This window comes from Emys orbicularis, chromosome 9, assembly GCF_028017835.1.
Source record: "Emys orbicularis isolate rEmyOrb1 chromosome 9, rEmyOrb1.hap1, whole genome shotgun sequence".
In the NCBI taxonomy this organism is placed as follows: domain Eukaryota; kingdom Metazoa; phylum Chordata; order Testudines; family Emydidae; genus Emys; species Emys orbicularis.
In genome coordinates, this window is record NC_088691.1 from 36,837,994 (window position 1) to 36,856,837 (window position 18,844).

General features: G+C 44.6%; 1 protein-coding gene across 1 annotated transcript in view; it reads left to right on the forward strand.

Moving 5' to 3' along the window:
- The window catches only part of DIAPH2 (diaphanous related formin 2), a 908,304-nt gene that overhangs the window by 36,626 nt on the left and 852,834 nt on the right, over positions 1–18,844 (forward strand). The gene's annotated exons all lie outside the window — the stretch shown is intronic.

The window sequence follows — 18,844 nt, forward strand, 5'->3', positions numbered from 1 at the left end:
AACCCCAGTGACTGTAAATCATTGATTTCAGAAAATGTGCGTGAAAGAATCAGATTTAATGCTTTAAATGACTGAGCACTTTGCTCTAAAGAGGCATTGAGAGGAATAGGTTATTTGTGATGGCTCATTTTGGTGAGCAGATTCAGTTAACTGACTTAAACTACTTGTATTTTAAGAGCTCTCAGTTGAAGTTGAAAGCATAAAAATTTAACAGTTTGCTACTCCACAAGTAATGGATAATTATGACCTACTAGAGGCTCTTAATTTGTCAACTGAGCACAAATGCGATGCTAAAATGTGATAAAGTTTCACGGGAGCATAATAGAAAGTTAGCATAGTTTTTAGAATATTAAGCAACACCAGCACATAGAAGCTTGAGTCCGTGGTGTGCCAGTACAAATTGAACAGAAGCAACATGTATTCATGTTAGGAAGGTGAAAATATTTTTTTCATTCCAAAGTCTAAATATAATTTTTGATTGCATCTGAATTTTTACTCAGGTTATTCCCTTTTCAGAAAAGGTTATGCTTACCTTCATGGCACCACATCTATGTAAGGGGAGCTGCCATGACTTTGAGCGCCTTCTCCTGTGATCCAAAACACATTCATATAAAGGTGTGAACATAAATTAGGCTTGCTTTATTAGAGTGATTTGTTAATGCAATCAACTATAGATTAAACTAAGATCAGTACTTTAAAGCATGAATAAGAATGTAAATCCATTTGTTCATGTCTGAGTATCACTGATAACATAGCAGAATTTTTGGAATCCGTTGCTAACTTTGAGCATTGAACAACTGACCTTCCAGTGATCTGCCATACATTATCCTTTCAACTCCTTGCTGGTCATCCGCTCGCATGATGTCCTCCACCTTTCTTTCCACAATAACTTTTCCAAGGTTTTCTCCATCTCTGAGCCTAATTGACTAAAGTACATACATTTGCATCTGATTTCCAACATCAGTGTCTGCTTCTCTCTAATAATATAACATAAGTAACAGGTCAGTCTCTAAATACTTCAGCCATTAATGGCTATTACTCATGGTGGTCAGGGATGCAGCTCAATGGTTTTGGGGTCCCTAGACTTCTGACTTCAACAAGCTGGGACTTGGTGACAGGGGATGGATCACACAATAATTGCCCTGTTAGCTTCATTCGCTGTGAAGCATCCGCGGGTCCCATACTTTCAGGCTCCAACCCAGCCTGAAAGTCTACACAGCAGTGGAACAGCTCTGTAGCCTGAGCCCGAGTCACCTGGCCCAGGCCAGCCACAGGTTTTTCTTTGCTGTGTAGATGTACCCTGAAATACTAGGGTACAAAATATATAGGAATGACAAAATAAGTCATGCTGGTGGGGGAGTGCTACTGTATGGGGGGAAGGGAGGGGGAAAAGTATAGAGTCCAATATAGTAAAATTTTAAATGAATCAAACAATACCATAGGATCTCTATGGACAGAAATTCCATGCTTGAATAAGAGTATAGCAGTAGGAGTATACTACTGATCACTTGACCAGGGTGGGGATGGTGATTGTGAAATGCTCAGGGAGATTAGAGAGGCTATAAAAATAGAAAACTCAATAATAATGAGGGATTTCAACTATTACCTTACTGACAGGGTACATGTCACCTCAGGAAGGGATGCAGAGATAAAGTTTCTAGACACCATTAATGACCGTTTCTTGGAGTAGCTAGTCCTGGAACTCAAGTGGAGAGGCAGTTCTTGATTTAGTTCCAAGAGGAGCACAAGATGTGGTCCAAGAAGTGAACGTAGCTAAATGGCTCATAATACTAACCATAATATAATTGTTACATCCTTGTTGGGATGGGAAAATACCTAAAAGAAGCCCAACACAGTAACATTAACTTGAGAAAGGGGAACTACACAAAAATAAGGAAGCTAGTTAAACAGATATTAAAAGGAACAGTCACAAGAGTGAAATGCCTGAAAACTGCATGAAAACTTTTAATAAACAGCATAATAGAAGCTCAAATTAGATGTATACAACAAACTAAAAGAATAGAAGACCAGAAATGCCACCAGGACTAAACAGCAGTCTGAAAGAATCAGAGGCAAAAAGGCATCCTTGAAAAATTGGAAGTCAGATCCTACGGAGGAAAATTGAAAGGAGCATAAACTCTGGCAAGTCAAATGTAAAAGTATAATTTGGCAGGCCAAATAAGAATTTGAAGAGTAACTAGCCAAAGACTCAAAAACTAACAGCAAAAAATGTAAGTACCTCAGAAGCCGAAAGCCTGCCAAACAATCAGTGACACCACTGGATGGTCGAGGTGCTAAAGGAGTGCCAAAGGTAGAAAAGGTCACTGTGGAGAAGATAATTAATTCTTTTCGTTAGTCTTTACTGCGGAGGACTTGAGGGAGATTTCTACACGAGCCATTCTTTTTAGGTGACGCATCTGAGGAACTGTCCCATATTGAGGGGTCAATAGAGGAGGTTTTGGAACAAACAGATAAAATAAACCGTAATAAGTCACCAGGACCAGATGGTATTCACCCAAGGTTCTGAAGGAACTCAGATAAGAAATTACTGAACTAATAGTTTAATCTATGACTTAAATTAGCTTCTGTACCAGGTGACTGGAGGAAAGCTTACGTGCCATGGATTTTTTAAAAAAATGCTCCAGAGTCAGTCTCGGCAATTAAGACTGGTAAGCCTAACATTAGTACCAGGCAAATTGTAAAGAACAAAATTATCAGACACATAGATGAAAATGATATCTTTTGAAAGAGTCAGCGTGGCTCTTGTAAAGGGAAATCATGCCTCACCAATCTATTAGAATTCTTAAAGGGGGTCAACAAATGTGGACAAGGGTGATCCGGTGGATATAGTGTACTTGAACTTTGACAAAGCCTTTGACAAGGTCCCTCACCAAAAACTCTTAAGCAGAGTCACTAGTGATGGAATCGGAGGGAAGTCCTCTCATGGATCAGTAACTGGTTAAAAGACAGGAAACAAAGGTTAGGAATAAATGGTCAGTTTTCAGAATAGAGAGAGATAAATAGGAATTTATACTGAGACCAATGCTGTTAAACATGTTCATAAATGATCTGGAAAAAGGGGCAAATAGTCAGGTGACACATTTACAGACGATACAAAATTACTCAAGACACTTAAGTTGAAAGCTGACTACAAGGAGTTACAAAGAAATCTCAGAAAACTTGGTGTCCGAGCAACAAAATGGTAGATGATATTCAATATTGGTAATTACAAAGTAATGCACATGGAAAACATCCCAATTATACATACTAAATGATGGGGTCTAAATTAGCTGCTACCCCTCAAAAAGAAATCATGGATAGTTCTTCTTTGAGTGCTTGCTCATATCGATTCCAATTAGGTGTGCGCACGCCGCGTGCATGGCCGTCGGAGAATTTTTACCCTAGCAACACCCGGTGGGTTGGCTGTGGTGCCCCCTGGAGTGGCGCCTTCAAGGCGCTGGATATATACCCCAGCCGACCCATCACCCCCTCAGTTTCTTCTTACCGCCCGTGACGGTCGTTGGAACTGTGGAACTCGGCTTTGCTGCTCTCCACTCTCCCTAATGTTTTTTCCTACAGTTTGTTAATAGTTTATAGTTATAGTGTTTAATGGTTGTAGTTGTAATATAGTTTAAATCATTAGCGGGGTAGGAAGGAGTTTTTCCCCTCCTCCCCACCTGTCGCTTGGGCTCATGCCCAAGGCCCCGGGCTTTAAACCCTGCGCTTCCTGCTCTAAGCCCATGCCAACGGGCGACCCCCATGACTCTTGCCTAAAGTGCCTGGGGAAATCTCATCAGACAGAGAAGTGCAAGATCTGCAAAAGTTTTCGGCCCCAGAATAAGGAGCGGGACTTTCGCTTAAGACTGCTCCTCATGGAGGTGGCTCTTAGGCTCAACCTCCAGCGGCACGCCAAGACCCGGCACCGAGCGCTTCGGTGTACAGTGCCCCAGCGGCAACGGTAGGAACTGCACTGCGGTCGTACTCTGATAGAGACACGCGGCACCGGCGTTCCCCGGCACTGCAACCAACATCATTGGTCCGGCACCGCTCCCACTCACCTGGCCATAAGCGGCACCGCAGACCGGAAAAGGCTGGCCCACCCCAGCAGACACCAACCTCCCTGAATCTGCCCTCAGAGCCACATCCTGTAGTGGAGCGACCAGGGGCACAAGTGGCGACTTCGGCACCGTTAACTCCGGCACCGAGAGCGGTGCCGTCGAGTCCGGTGCGTCTGGACTCCACGACTCGTAGCGTGGTTGAGATCCAGTTGCCATCAACTCCAGATACCTTTGTGGCCTCCAACTCTGGTTCCTGGTCCGGACGCCGAGGTCGCGGGCTCAGGGCTATGAGACCCAGCTCAGCAAGAGGCCCCAGATGATCCTCTTCCTCCCGTGGCCGCCTCCTCATCCTCACCTGATGAGGCAGTGGCGGGAACTGATATTTCGGGTCCCCCGCCAATAGACCTCCGTGCCCACTAGGACCTACTACATAGGGTGGCGTGGAATGTGACCCTCCAAGCAGAGGAGGTTATGGAGGTGGAGGACCCTGTGGTTGACATTTTGTCGACAGAGGCTCAATCTAGAGTGGCCCTACTGCTCATCCGAACCATCCAGACCACGGCCAGAACAATCTGGCAAAAGCCCGCGTCCATTCCTCCGACTGCTAAAGGGGTATAGCGGAAGTCCTTTGTCTCCTCCAAGGGATATGACTAATTGTACACACACCCACAGACCTATTCACGGTGGTGATCTTACATAATATATGCAAACACCGGCTACCCAGCAAAAGCCCTTTAAGCCTCAGCCTCAATGTTCCTACCACCCTCCTCGGCCGAGGCAGGATTTTTACAGGAGACGGGGGCGTAGTGGCAGGAGGAAACCCCCCAACCACCAGTCTGGGCAGAGCCAGGGCCCGTCCAAGCCCTCGGCAGGTCCTAAACAAAACTCTTGAAGGGACGCCCTAGGATGATGTACCGGACCTCGATTAGGATCCTACCCCACCCTTCCTGAATCATTTTGTCCCGTTTCCACCGTGCTTGGTCCCTCATAACCATGGACAGTTGGGTTCTTCGCACGGTGGAAAGGCGATACTCTCTCCAATTTTCTTTCTCCCCACCCTCCCACTGTCTCTCTTCAGGGACCACTCTCACGAGCAACTCCTCATTCAGGAGGTTCATACGCTCCTAACCATGGGGGTAATCAAGGAGGTTCCAAGGGAGCTAAGGGGCAGGGGTTTTTACTCCCATTACTTCCTAGTCCCCTAGGTAAAGGGCGGGCTTCAGCCTATTCCGGATCTGCGCGGACTCAACAAATTCATGGTAAAGTTGAAGTTCCACATGGTCTCCTTGGGCACCATCATACCTTCCCTGGATCTTGGAGACTGGTACGCCACCCTGGACATGAAGGACGCATATTTCCACATATCAATCCATCCGGCTCACAGACGCTTCCTCCGCTTTGTGGTCATCCCTCCTTGTCCTTCGTGACGGACGCATCAGCCTTGGGATGGGGCGCCCATCTCGGCGACATCCAGAGGCAGGGTCTATGGGCCCCGTCTGAGCTCTCTCTCCATATCAACGTACGGGAGCTGATGGCGGTGCATCTTGCATGTCAAGCCTTTCGGGAGAGCTTGCTTGGTCGTTGTGTGGTAGTCCTCATAGACAACGCCACGGCCATGTTCTACATCAACAAGCAAGGGGGGGGCCCGTTCCTCCCCCCTCAGTCAGGAGGCCATTCGGCTGTGGGAGTTCTGCATAGCCCACTCCATTCACCTGGTAGCGTCTTTTCTCCCAGGGATCCAGAACCTGTTGGCGGACCACCTCAGCTGGTCCTTCCAATCCCACAAGTGGTCGCTCCGTCCCGATGTCATCCACTCCATCTCCCTAAAGAGGGGGTTTCCCCAGGTCGACCTGTTTGCATCACGCAGCAATCGGAAATGCCCGGCATTTTGCTCCCTCCAAGGCCACTCCTTGGGCTCTCTCACAGACGCCTTCCTACTCCTGTGGATGAGCCGATTGTTTTACGCCTTCCCGCCGTTCAGCCTTGTACACCAGGTCCTGCTCAAGGTGTGCAGGTACGGAACATGGCTGATTCTGATTGCCCCGGCATAGCCCAGGCAACATTGGTACACCACACTGTTGGATCTCTGTGGATGCCTCGGTTCCGCTGCCTCTTTTTCCGGACCTGATCACTCAGGATCACGGCCACCTCTGTCACCCCAACCTACGATCCGTCCACATCACGGCGTGGATGCTGCAGGCTGAGCCACTCGGAGCTCCTCTGTTCTCATTTGGTGCAGCAGGTTTTGTTGGGTAGCCGTAAACCTTCCACTCAGGCCACATATATGGCCAAATTGAAGCGATTGTCATGCTGGTGCACTCACCATGGCAAGCCCACCCCCCCAAGCATCCGTGCCTCTCATTTTGGACTATCTCCTGGGCCTGAAACAGCAGGGCCTGGCGATATCATCCATCCGGGTTCACCTGGCGGCCATTTCTGCTTTCCACCCGGGAGTGAATGGCCGATCTGTCTTCGCCAACCTCATGGTCGGTAGGTTTCTTAAGGGCCTTGACCGTCTCTACCCGCAGGTACGGCAGTCAGTCCCCACGTGGGACCTTAACCTGGTCCTCTCCAGGCTTATGGGAGCCCCGTTCAAGCCGTTGGTCACCTGTTCCTTCCTATACCTCTCTTGGAAAAGGGCTTTCCTCGTCGCTATCACCTTGGTAAGGCGTGTATCTGAGCTCAAAGCTCTTACCTTGGAACCACCATACACGATCTTCCATAAGGACAAGGTGCAGCTACAACCTCACCTGGCCTTTCTTCCCAAGGTGGTTTCGACCTTTCATATCAACCAGGACATTTTCCTCCTGTTTTTTTATCCAAAACTGCACACTACTCGTCAGGAGCAATGGCTACACTCCCTCGATGTTCCTAGGGCCCTTGTCTTCTACATTGAGCATACGAAGCTGTTCAGGAAAACGACCCAGCTCTTCGTCGCGATGGTGGACCGGATCAAGGGCCTCCCGGTCTCCTCCCAGCAGATCTCCTCTTGGATCACTTCCTATATCTGTACTTGCTATGATCTGGACGGTGTTCTGACCCCGCCCCTCACCGCTCACTCTACAAGGGCTCAGGCCTTGTCGGCGGCTTTCCTGGTCCAGGTTCCAATCCAGGAGATCTGCAGAGCCGCTGCCTGGTCTTCAGTACATACTTTTGCCCTCACTATGCCATCGTCCGGCAAGCCCAGAGATGGTGTGGTGTTTGGTAGAGCGGTCCTACAATCTATGGTACTTCACTCTGACCCCACCGCCTAGGTAAGGCTTGGGAGTCGATATGAGCAAGCACTTGAAGAAAAAAAGACGGTTACTTACCTTTGTAACTGTTGTTCTTCGAGATGTGTTGCTCATATACATTCCAAACCCGCCCTCCTTCCCCTCTATCGGAGTAGCCGGCAAGAAGGAACTGAGGGGGCGATGGGTCGGCTGGGGTATATATCCAGTGCCGTGAAGGCGCCACTCCAGGGGGCTCCACAGCCGACCCACCGGGTGTTGCTAGGGTAAAAATTCTCCGATGGCCGTGCACGTGGCGTGCGCACACCTAATTGGAATGGATATGAGCAACACATCTCGAAGAACAACGGTTACAAAGGTGAGTAACCATCTTTTTTTTTTTTTTTTTTTTTTTAAACATCTGCTCAATCTGCATCACCAGTCAAAAAGCAAAGAGAATGTTAACCATTTAGAAAGGGAGTGATAAGACCGTAAATATCATCATGCCACTATATAAATCCATGGAATGCCCACACCTGGAATGCTGCATGGAGTTCTGGTCACTCTATCTCAAAAAAAGATGCATTAGAAATGAACAAGGTACAGGGAAGGGCAACAAATGATTAAGTGTATGGAACAGTTTCCATATGAGGAGAGATTAAGAAGACTGGGACTAGTGTGATGGGATCCCCCCGGGGTGCAGCCTGGGACTGGGATGGAGCCTGGGACTGTGCCCCCTGAACTCTCCTCAGCCTGGGCTGTCTCTCTCAATGCCTTGCTAGTGACCAGCAGCAACCCCTCCAGGAGCTGTGATCACTCAGCACAACTGCATATGGAGCCCCACACCCAGCTAGATTGCATGAATGCTCCCAGAGCCACTCATGAATTACACAGAGAAAGGCACCGGCCAAATACCCGCAGTTCCCAGCACTGTACCCCAGGGCAGTGCAAATTTATTAATTGGTTCACCACTTCAACAATGGAAAGTGGACATACACCAGCCTTTGCAAACCTGAGTGGATTTGTCCCAGACTTCATAGAAACTCACTGGTAAAGATAAACAATTAAACAACTGTATTGACTATAAAAGGTAGATTTTTAGGTGATATTAAGTGATAGGCAAAAAGTCAGAATGGTTACCAAAATAAAATAAAAGCATGCAGTCTAAACTCTCAACGCTATTAGATTGGGCAACATCTAGATTAAGCAGTCCTTAATATACAAGTTTGTTCCTTAAACTTGGGCCAATCTCCTCTGTTGGAGTCTTGTCTTCTTCTCAGTGTCTTAGGGCAGGTCTACACTAACCCCCCAATTCGAACTAAGGTACGCAACTTCAGCTACGTGAATAACGTAGCTGAAGTTCGAAGTACCTTAGTTCGAACTTACCTCCGTCCAGACGCGGCAGGCAGGCTCCCCCATCGACTTTGCGTACTCCTCTCGCCGAGCAGGAGTACCGCAGTCGACGGCGAGCACTTCCGGGTTGGACTTATCGCGTCCAGACAAGACGCGATAAGTCGAACCCAGAAGATCGATTTGCTTGCCACCGAACTAACGGGTAAGTGTAGACCTACCCTTAGTTGCTTTCAGCGAAGGTGGGGGCAGGAGAAGGGCCCAGTATGTGTCCACTCTGTTGTATACCCACAGTCCATGTGCTTGGGGAGCACAAGTCCAGACATGTCTGGAGGGTATTGCTGAGTCTCTCCAAGCAAGGTCGAGCAATTCCCCTGCTGTGGCCTCATGCATGTGAGTCATTGCATTGTAGCTCTCTTGCTGGACAACGGCTGTTGATGGGTTATTTGACACCCCGCCTGGGCGTTGGTTACTTTCCTTGCTGTTGCCTCTGGGGAGCTAATATTTGGCTGATTCCCCAACTTACAATATGTTTTAGTGACCACCATACAACACAGTTCTCATAACTTCATATGCATTAATGATACACATATATGGATAGCGAAATGCCTTTCAGCAGATCATAACCTTTCTCCTGATACCTTGTAAGGCATGCTTTTTATGTAAGATCACAATTATATGAAAATGAGGAATATGGGGGTTACAGTACGCTCCCCCAAGGTATAGAATGTCACTACTAGTCAGCTTGGAAAAGTGACAACTAAGGCAGGATATGATAGAAGCATATAAAATCGTGATTGATATGGAGAAAGTAAATAGGGAAGTGCTTACCCTTTCACATAACACACGAACAAGGGGTGTAATGGAATTACTAGGCAGCAGGTTTAAAACAAGGAAAAGGAAGTACTTCTTCACACAATGCACAGTCAGTCTTTAGCACTCGTTGATTCGGGTTGTTGTGAAGGCCAAAACTATAACTGGATTCAAAAAAGTATTAGATAAATTCATAAAGAATAGGTCCATTAATGGCTATTACTCAGGACAATCAGGGATGCAACCCTATGCTCTGGGTGTCCCTGGGCCTCTGACTGCCAGAATCTGGGATTTAAGGATAGGGGATGGATCATCGGATAATTGTGTGTGAGAGTTGCAGGGTTTGATGGTGGAACCTCCTTATACACAATTCTCCAAGGATAGTGACTTTGTGGCTTCACTCAAAATTTGTGTCTAAAGTGGTCTCTTTCATTTGTACCAGACCTGTGTCTTTTCCTAAGCCTCATTCATACCTGGAGGATCAGTGCCTTCATATGTTAGATATCAGATGACGTCTGTCCTTCTACCTTGGCAGGACTAAACCCTTTTGAGCTTTACTTCATCTGTTGGTGTCATATGCAGATCATGTAAAGGAACAGGTAGTCTCCTCACAGATGATCTTTAAGTGGATAACTTGTTGCATCAAGACTACAACCAAAATGGCTTCAGCTACGCCCCCTCAATGGGAGTGAAGCCATTCTACCAGAGCGGAAGCTACGTCAATGGTGTTTTTGAGTGACAGCTGAATATTGGACATTTGCAGGAATGCCACGTGGTCAGCAATACATAAGTTTCTGAATCATTATGCCATTACCACTGCGTCAAGAGCAGATGCAAACGTAGGGAAGGCAATCCTTGTTCAAATAGGTGACTCACAAGCAGAGTCTAAGTGGAATACATGGCTGCATCTACTCAAAGAACAAATGGTTACTTCCTGTAACTGTACTACTTTGAGATGTGATGCAGACACTTATTCCACGATTCACCCTCCATTCCCTCTGTTTTGAAGTCTAGTCTCTGGGCATTGGGTGCGAAGGAACTGAGGGTGGTCCGGGCAGTGCTGCCTCATATAGCTGGGGAAGGGCTAGGGCCACGAGGCACAAGCACAGTAAGTAACTGTTTTTTCCCTTCGTAGTGGAGCTTGCAGCTCTGATAAAGGAGAAATGAATTTGAGGAATCATCTATGTGAACATATTAGGTCTGTTAGATCAGGGCTTCCTGTGCAGGAGGATAAGAGGAGTCTGGATGGCTGGGGAAGCATATACTAGGCTAGGATGAAGGGATTCACAAGGCTTGGAGGAAGAATGACCTAGGATGAGGAAGCCAGGAATGCAGTATGTGCAGGGGCTTGATGCTGGGTTTGTAAGTTTGTTTCCCTCCCAGTTGTCTTACAGCCAGCCAGACCATCTAGTGCAGGTTCTCAGCTTGGATCCTTATTTTAGTAGCTTTTCCATACCCCTTATCCTGAAGCTACTGTACATAGAAATACATTTTGTGATGGCAACACAAAAAACCCCTTTGTTCTTGGTTTGTGCAGCACCAAATGCAATGTGGTGTATGACTAGGGCTCCTAGATGTTACAGTAATACAAATAATATCTTTAGTTCAGAGTTCTGTTCTTATGAATGTTGTGACTCTAAAGGACATTGTGATTTCTTAGTTTCTTGTAATTCTCAAGTTACTGCATTGTGAAGTCAATTTATTCTGAGTTTTTGGTGGGCTGAGATCACAATGTGGCCATTACCTCAAAATACAGGGTAACTTATCTGGAGTTACCAACTGAAATTCTTGAATAATTCACTGATTGATTACAGGAAGTATGGACGCTATCAAACTTCATGTTTGTTCTCCAGCTAGTGAGAGTAAATACTAGGATTAAGTGCAGATCTCTTAGGGTAGGTCTACACTTACCCAGTAGTTCGGCGGCGAGCGATCGAACTTCTGAGTTCGACTTATCGCGTCTTGTTATTCACGTAGCTGAAGTTGCATACCTTAGTTCGAATTAGGGGGTTAGTGTAGACCTGCCCTTAGTTTTTGTCATTTAGTAGACTAGGATTGAAACCTATCTTGGATTTAATTTCTATATTTTCTATAACCTTTTGTTTTGAAACAAAAACCCTAGTATGTAGTCAGAAGTAGAAACTTGTGCTTTTTTCACATCTCAAGCATTTGTGGTAAGCCTTTTTTTTTTTTTTTTTTTTATCCCATTCATTAAAGTAACCTTGGTGTCCCCAAATGCACACATGTATTAAGACTTTTTCTCTGGAATCCAGATGGGCAAGACTAATGTCAGTGCAGTAATAGAATTAGGAATTAGGGTTTTTTTTTCTTTTCTTGTAATGATTATAATGGAATATTAAAATGCTACTTCAGTTTGACAGTAAAAGCTTCTGTTAAACAACAGAATGGCCTAGACTACCTATTACTGGACAGGAGACATAAGCTAACCTCAGTAATTTGAAAAATTGTGGATTTAACTTGAATGTTAAGATTCTTCATTAACTAATTTGCCAGTCTTAAAACAGCTCCTTGAATGGTTTCTTTTAAGTAACTGAATTAAAATATTTTCTTTGGTTTCATAAAATATATTTAAGATTACTCACTTTTTCCTGTTCATAAATGGTTCTTGGATTAGACTGGCTAAGCCACACGGGTCTCACCTATCCTTAAATGAAACACTTTTGCACATCTATAAACTTTTGTTAGCAATCAAAAATACACTAAAAGAGGATTCACTTGGGATTTGAGGAATGAAACGCTTTTGTTTTGACTTTCTTCTAAAGAAGAGCTCCCCTACCACAGTCAGGCCAACTCTCAGAGGTGTGATCTCTGTTAAAAGCTTTCCACAGAGAAGCTTGCTGAAGAGATTGTAACTGAAGTAACCATTGTTCACTGTTTCTTTAATCTTTCTTCCTTTTCCTTTAATAAAAGTCATAGTTAATCATGTTGATTATTTTTTTCTTATTTATAATTGTGATATCCCCTAAAACATGACAAAGAATCCCATGTAATTAAAATAGCGGAGTCAAATTCCTGAAGTGCCACTGAGACAGTTATTAAAATTTGGCCTACCATTTGCTTCTCTGGACTATAAATTTAAGGGATAAAATCAACCCCTTTAAACATTCGTGTCACAATTTGAGTACACTTTTGACCCCCTTTGTTGTCTGGAGGAAAGCTCTCTCACACGTCTAGATGTCACCTCTCTGGGCATCCCTCTCCCTCTAGATCCGGAGTTGAGGCTTGCGGCCCCATTGCACTTCACTGTGTAAATCATAGCAGGAATGAGAGTCCAGTCCCTTGCCTTTGCTTTCTGTCCAAAGACTATATGAATTGAGTGTGCCAGCTTTTCAAAAGCAGAGTACATTTACTTGAAGACCGAGAGAGAATCTGCAAAACAATAAAAGGATTTAAAATCATATTTAAGATTACCAGAGGGTCACCCATCCATTCTCCTAGGAGTTCCTAATAGGTTCCAAAGTCTTCCAAACCCTCAAGCCTCAAAGGCTGGATCTCTGCCTCACCAGCCTTGTGACTTTTGCAGTAGCCCACCTCTAGTGACACCAGATTCCACAGAGAACCTACCCAGGAACCCAGTGATGAACACATACATATAACGCACACTGATGAAAAGGTCCGTGAATGTTTTATGGGCTCATATTGTCTGGCCCATCTCATTAGAATAGTCGTCAGTGTTTTCATGCTTTGAAGGGCTGGCTCAAACGTATGGATAAACTTTATAAAGCTGAAACAGTAGTCCCTAAAGATGCTGTAGGTGCTCACAACATCTGTTACAACCCTTTTCTGCTCCACACCAGTGTATTAGGTGGTGCCTTCATGAGAAACTTGAAGTGGTTTTACTAATGGGTTGTTGCTTGTCAAAATGTCTGTAAAATGGAAACTGTCCAAAATTTTCTTCCGTCACAATACCAGTTTACTTTTTGTAAATACTTTGATTAGTTTTTGATCTAAGCTTTGAGGACAACAGAAGTAATCTCTTGGATCTCTGCTTGCTAGTACCTGTTTTCTCTCCTTAAGTGATAGGCTGAATCTCAACCTTCTAGTTTCTTATGACACTTAAAACAGCCTAATTAATTCACCTATCATTTAAAATGTGAGAGGCTCTTGTTTGTGAACATAACTGTCTAGCAGCTCACTTGAAAAGTCAGCTAATAGACCCACGCTTCAGGAAGTCATAGCATCTACTGCCCAATAGTAGCAGTTATTGGCAAACTTTCCTTTAACTGTTTCCATGGGTTAAGTTAAAAATGGACTAACTCTTCAGATGAGTTGATAAATAATTGGCCTATGTATACTCCCAATGTCAGCAATACAAACTTTAAAACATAGCCCCATAAACCATGCTGGCCTATTAATAAGCACAATTACAGGTGCAGTAATAACTCACTTAAGGACAAATCATTACCGGGAACTTTTTTTTTTCATAAATGCCAATAAGTAACTTGGATTTGGTCAGTTTTTTCCTAAAAGGTGGATAAATCAAAATTCTGCTTCCCCTTTTTGCGATGACAAATGAATCCAGACTGACCCTGGCAAATGTCACAACAGAACATGAAAGATATACTGGTGCAAAAGTTAGTCTACAATTTGCGTGGCTGAGAACCTGATTGTTTCTTCTTCTTTGTCTGTAGAACTAGAGTGTCTAAAGCTGTAGATAAAAAGTTGCAAACTCACATGGCTGTTCAGAATCCCCCCATAATCTTGACTAATAAGCCCAGCTTTTTATGTATATGGTCTCAAACTCAGTTGATAAGAGAGTGAAATTTCACGCGCACACCCTGAAGTAATACTGTTGTTATGGCCAGGAATCTTGGGGCTTCCAAGTTCACTTCTGTCTCCTGGGTTGAGTTTCCTCCTTAACTGTTGAACACGACGGTAGCAGATTGTGTGGAAAGTGGTAAAATCTTCACTGAATGACTGCTCCTATTCAGTTCTGTGGAACTATGGTTATTGCTTTGCTTCCCTTCCCTCACCTCTTCACAAAGATTTGCCCCTTTACCTTGGAACAGAATGGTAGTGCAGTTTGCTAACAAATGAGGTATAACCCAAGCGTTAGACAATCAGTTCAGCTTAAAATAATTGTAATTGATTCAGCCAGTAACATAACAGGACTGTTAGCTCAGCACTTAAAACAGTTGAAGCCCTCTCTAGAGAATTTTCTAGTGATGGAAGCATTGTGCAGTATGTCACATAAAATTATAAAGCATTAATTTATTCAAAAGGACTAAGAAAATGGACTTAACTGGTTTTGCCTGTAATTTGCCATTCTGCCTCACGGATACACTAACTGGAAATGTTTTCCCTCGCTATTTAAATTGCTGGTATCCCCACTTGTTAGACTTTTAATATCTTCCCTTCTCTTATGTTGCTGAGACTCCATAACCCAACTTTCACCACTATTTCACATTGATTGGAAATTGAAACTTGCTTTTCGTGGTCAGTTGTCCATTTCTGTATAGCACAACTTGAAGCCCAGTTAACTTTTGTATTACATTTGTTTAACTTGGTTTTGCTTAATAAAAATCTAAAGAGCTTATTGGGATGTATGAAGGGGTAACACTAAACCTGCATTGTATCCATTGAAATTTATCAAAGAAGAAATCACTTATAACAGTGGAGCTTATGAGCTACACTTGTAGCACATTTTCCATTGTCTGTTGTGCTTGTTACTTATTTTAAAATAATAAATTAGCAGTACCAATCCTAGCAATCGTAAATTTTAATTAAAAAGGATACATACAAAACTTAAGAGCTGAGCAGACAGCTCTGATAGGATGTTGCTTACATTTATGGTCTTAGGTATTCTGGGGCAGCAAATAGAACAAAAAGGAGGAAAATGACAAACACAGTGCTGATCATTCTAAATATTAAAAGTACTCTTTTGTTTAATATCCTTCAATACTTTTACCTCTAATGTTGAAAGTCAACTCTCCACTTTGTTAGCACAGTAAAACAACTGAGATTGTGGAGTAGCGCTGGTTGATGTACACTTGTGGTAATCTGTTTTACCTTACGTAGCTATACACTAGACAGTAATATACTTACTGCTACTACTCAGAGCCATGTCACATTTCTAAAACTAAATTGGGTAAAAACAGTATTTTGTGGAGTTGTACTGTCCAGTGTTCTCATCTCCCATACCTTACGTTAAGTAATTTTCAGCTATTATGGTTAAGACAGTTATTCTAGACTCTACTCAGCTTCTGTACTAGGTATACAAACATTTGCTGCTCCCAGTGGCTAACTAAATTGCCATAGTAGTATACTTGTTGCTCTTGGAAGTGGGGAAATGTTTGGTCCTGTACTCAGATTATTTTCAGCAAACTGATAACTAAAGTGTGATTTTTATTTAGCTTAAAAAAACCTCTCATAAGTATTGCACAATGTAAATTACCTATAGAATGAAGCATGTATAGATCATGTGGTATGTCAGTTATTAGTATCAAGACAGCCTGGGGTTCCAGTTGGAACTGTGCAGGCAGCAAACTAATTGTTAATAAACGGCTGATGAAATCAAGCCTTGATGCCAAGGTCTGAGTCACACAAAAGCTTTAATTTGGCCTTTTTGCCATTACTGGTACTAAATCTTCCTATCTATTTTGTGAAAGATGAAACATCTATATAATAATGGTGTCTTCCTTGTTGTCTGTCATATAACAGAATAAAAATTAGATTTGCAACTGAAACCTCTGGCTTCTTCAGATAGTTCATAGGTAGCCACCCTGTGTACAATTCCCTGTAGCCCCCGAGTACGTATTCAGTTGGATGGCCAAGCCGCTTCCCCATTCTGCCATGGACATGCTGCTATTTTTAGGCACTAGCTTCAGCATAGCTAGTGCCAGTACATCTAGGCAAACTAGAAATCAGACCTCCCAGCTCAAAAGTAGATATACTCTTAGTGAACGTAACTGGGCTGGAAGTGGGCTGGAACTTGGAGGGGGGATTCCGCATTTAACTCAAAAGTGCAAAAACAATCTGCAGTTTTATGTATTCTTTCTGTAGATTATACAGGAAGAATGGCATTATTTTGTGGACTGGAGTAATAGAAATGAGATGACTTTGATAATAAAAAGCATAAGGTCATGCACTTTGGGACAGATAATGGGAATTTCTGCCAGAAGCTGGGGGCTTGTTAACTGGAAATGACAGAGGAGGAAGCTCCCTTAGTTGATCGCAGGATGTCTGTGAAGCAGCTGGAAAAACAAAACAAAACCCAATATGGTCCTAGGATGTAGGTGAAGTATTTCCAGATAGGAAAGTAGTAATACCACAATACAAGGCACTGGTAGGATCTTTACTCCTGTGGGAATTCTGTGCCACTGTGCATGCGCAGAATTTATGTCCCCCACTTATTTCTTTGCTTCCCCGCAGAAAAATGACTTTCTGACAGGGAAGCAAAGGGAAGCCACAAGAGTGGTCACGCAATGCTCCTCAGCAGTATGTTGTGGGTGCCCAGGGCAGCCAGCAGAGAGGTAAATCACTGTGGTGCATGGGGCAGGACTGGGGAAGACCTGGCTGGTGGCTCCTACCCTGCACCAGGCTCAGCTGCTAGTCCCAGCTGGGCGGGGGTGGACGGGACTTTCTCTTCCCCCATGGCATCCGGGGCCGTGTCACATTGCCCTCCCCACTCCCCCACCCCTGGTTTCTCCCCCGGCTGTAGGAAGCTCTGCAAACTCCCCCAGCCTGTGCGCTTCCTTCACTGTACAGGGAGCTGCTCCCCCATACGCCCAACTCCCATGCATGAAGACCCCCTCATATCCAGACCCTTCCACCGAGCCTCACCTCCCACCCCTTTGCCAGAACCTCTCCTGACGAGTCCCACTGCCCCGCACCAGAACCACTCCAACAAGCTGCCCGCACTCGGATCCCCACCCTACCGAGCCCCAACCAGCTTCTCATGGATCCCCACCCCATTGAGCACCACTACCCTAGCCTCTGGACCCCTCCACCCCCACTGATCTGCCCACATCCAGAACCCCCACCCCCACTGGGCCCCACCATCTTCACCTGGCCCCCTTGCAGAGTCCCATTACTGTTGCATCCAGATCCCCCCTGCACCCAGATTCCCCACTGAGCCGCCTGTCTCCAGATTGTCCCAGAACCCTCTCAGCCCACACCTGGATCTCTCCACATTAAGCCCCTTCACACTTGGATCCTGCCTTGCTGAGCCTGCCTGCTCACACCTGGTGACCCTGGCATGGAGGGGCAGGGCTCTGGGGTGTTTCTGGGGCAAACCTGGTCCTTAAGCTGTGTCAGGGTTGGTGGCAGCCTAAACGCTGAGTCCATATCCCAGGGGGAAGCTGCACACTGATCTCCCACCTCTGTGCAGCCACTGGCCTGTGCTACCCAATGCCATGCTGGAAGTTCCACATTTCTTTGACAAATAAAATTTGCAGAATTTTGCAAAATTTTAAAATATTGTGTGCAGAATTATTTCTTTGGCACAGAATGCCCTCAGGAATAGATCGTATCTGTAATGTGGTATACAATACATCTCTAGTCACTATGTTCAAGACAGATGAATTCAAACTGGAACATGTGCAGAGAGAGACTCTCCATTCCCTGATCATCCAAGTAGCCCATCTTACAAGAAACAACAAGAGCGTGGCTTGTTAAGCCTACTAAAATGAAGGCTGAACCCTGGTCTACACTACAGAATTACTTCGGTATAACTACATTGCCCTGTGTGACATAGTTATACTGACCTATGCACTGTTGTAGACAGCACTATGTTGGTGGGAGAGCTTCTCCTGCCAACATAGCTACCACCTCTCGTGGAGGTGGAGTTAAGCTGACAGAAGAGCTTTCTCCCATTGGCTTAGAGGATCTTTACCAGAAGTGCTACAGCAGCATAGCTACATTGGTGAAGCTGCGCCTCTGTAAATTTTTAGTGTAGATCTGCCCTCTCTAAATATATGAGGGGTTAAATACCAGGGAGGGAGAACAGCTACTTAATCTAAAGGACAGTTTTTTGCACATGGATATAAACTGGCCACGAATAGAGTTAGGCTGGAAATTAGAATGTTTCTAACCATGGCAAACTAACTATTCTTAAATGGAGCTGGATAAGTTTATGCACGGGAGTATATGACACACATGTTGTATATGCAATAGCAGAGAACTGGACTCGACCTAAGGAAGTCCCTTCCAGTCCTATGTTCTGTTACTTAGGAACCTCAATTATTTTCAAAGTCTGAATTCTTTAAATATATTTAGGTTTTGATCTTGAATTCTGCAAACTCAGTAGCAAAATTAGAGGATTTATATTATGAGAGATATCACAGTAATACGGAAGACTTATTCAATCACTAAAAACTTGTTAGGTGATGTACTGGCTTCTTGAATGTGCCCAAGGGCAAAACTGGGAGTTGAGCTTGACTATAGGTTTTGGTT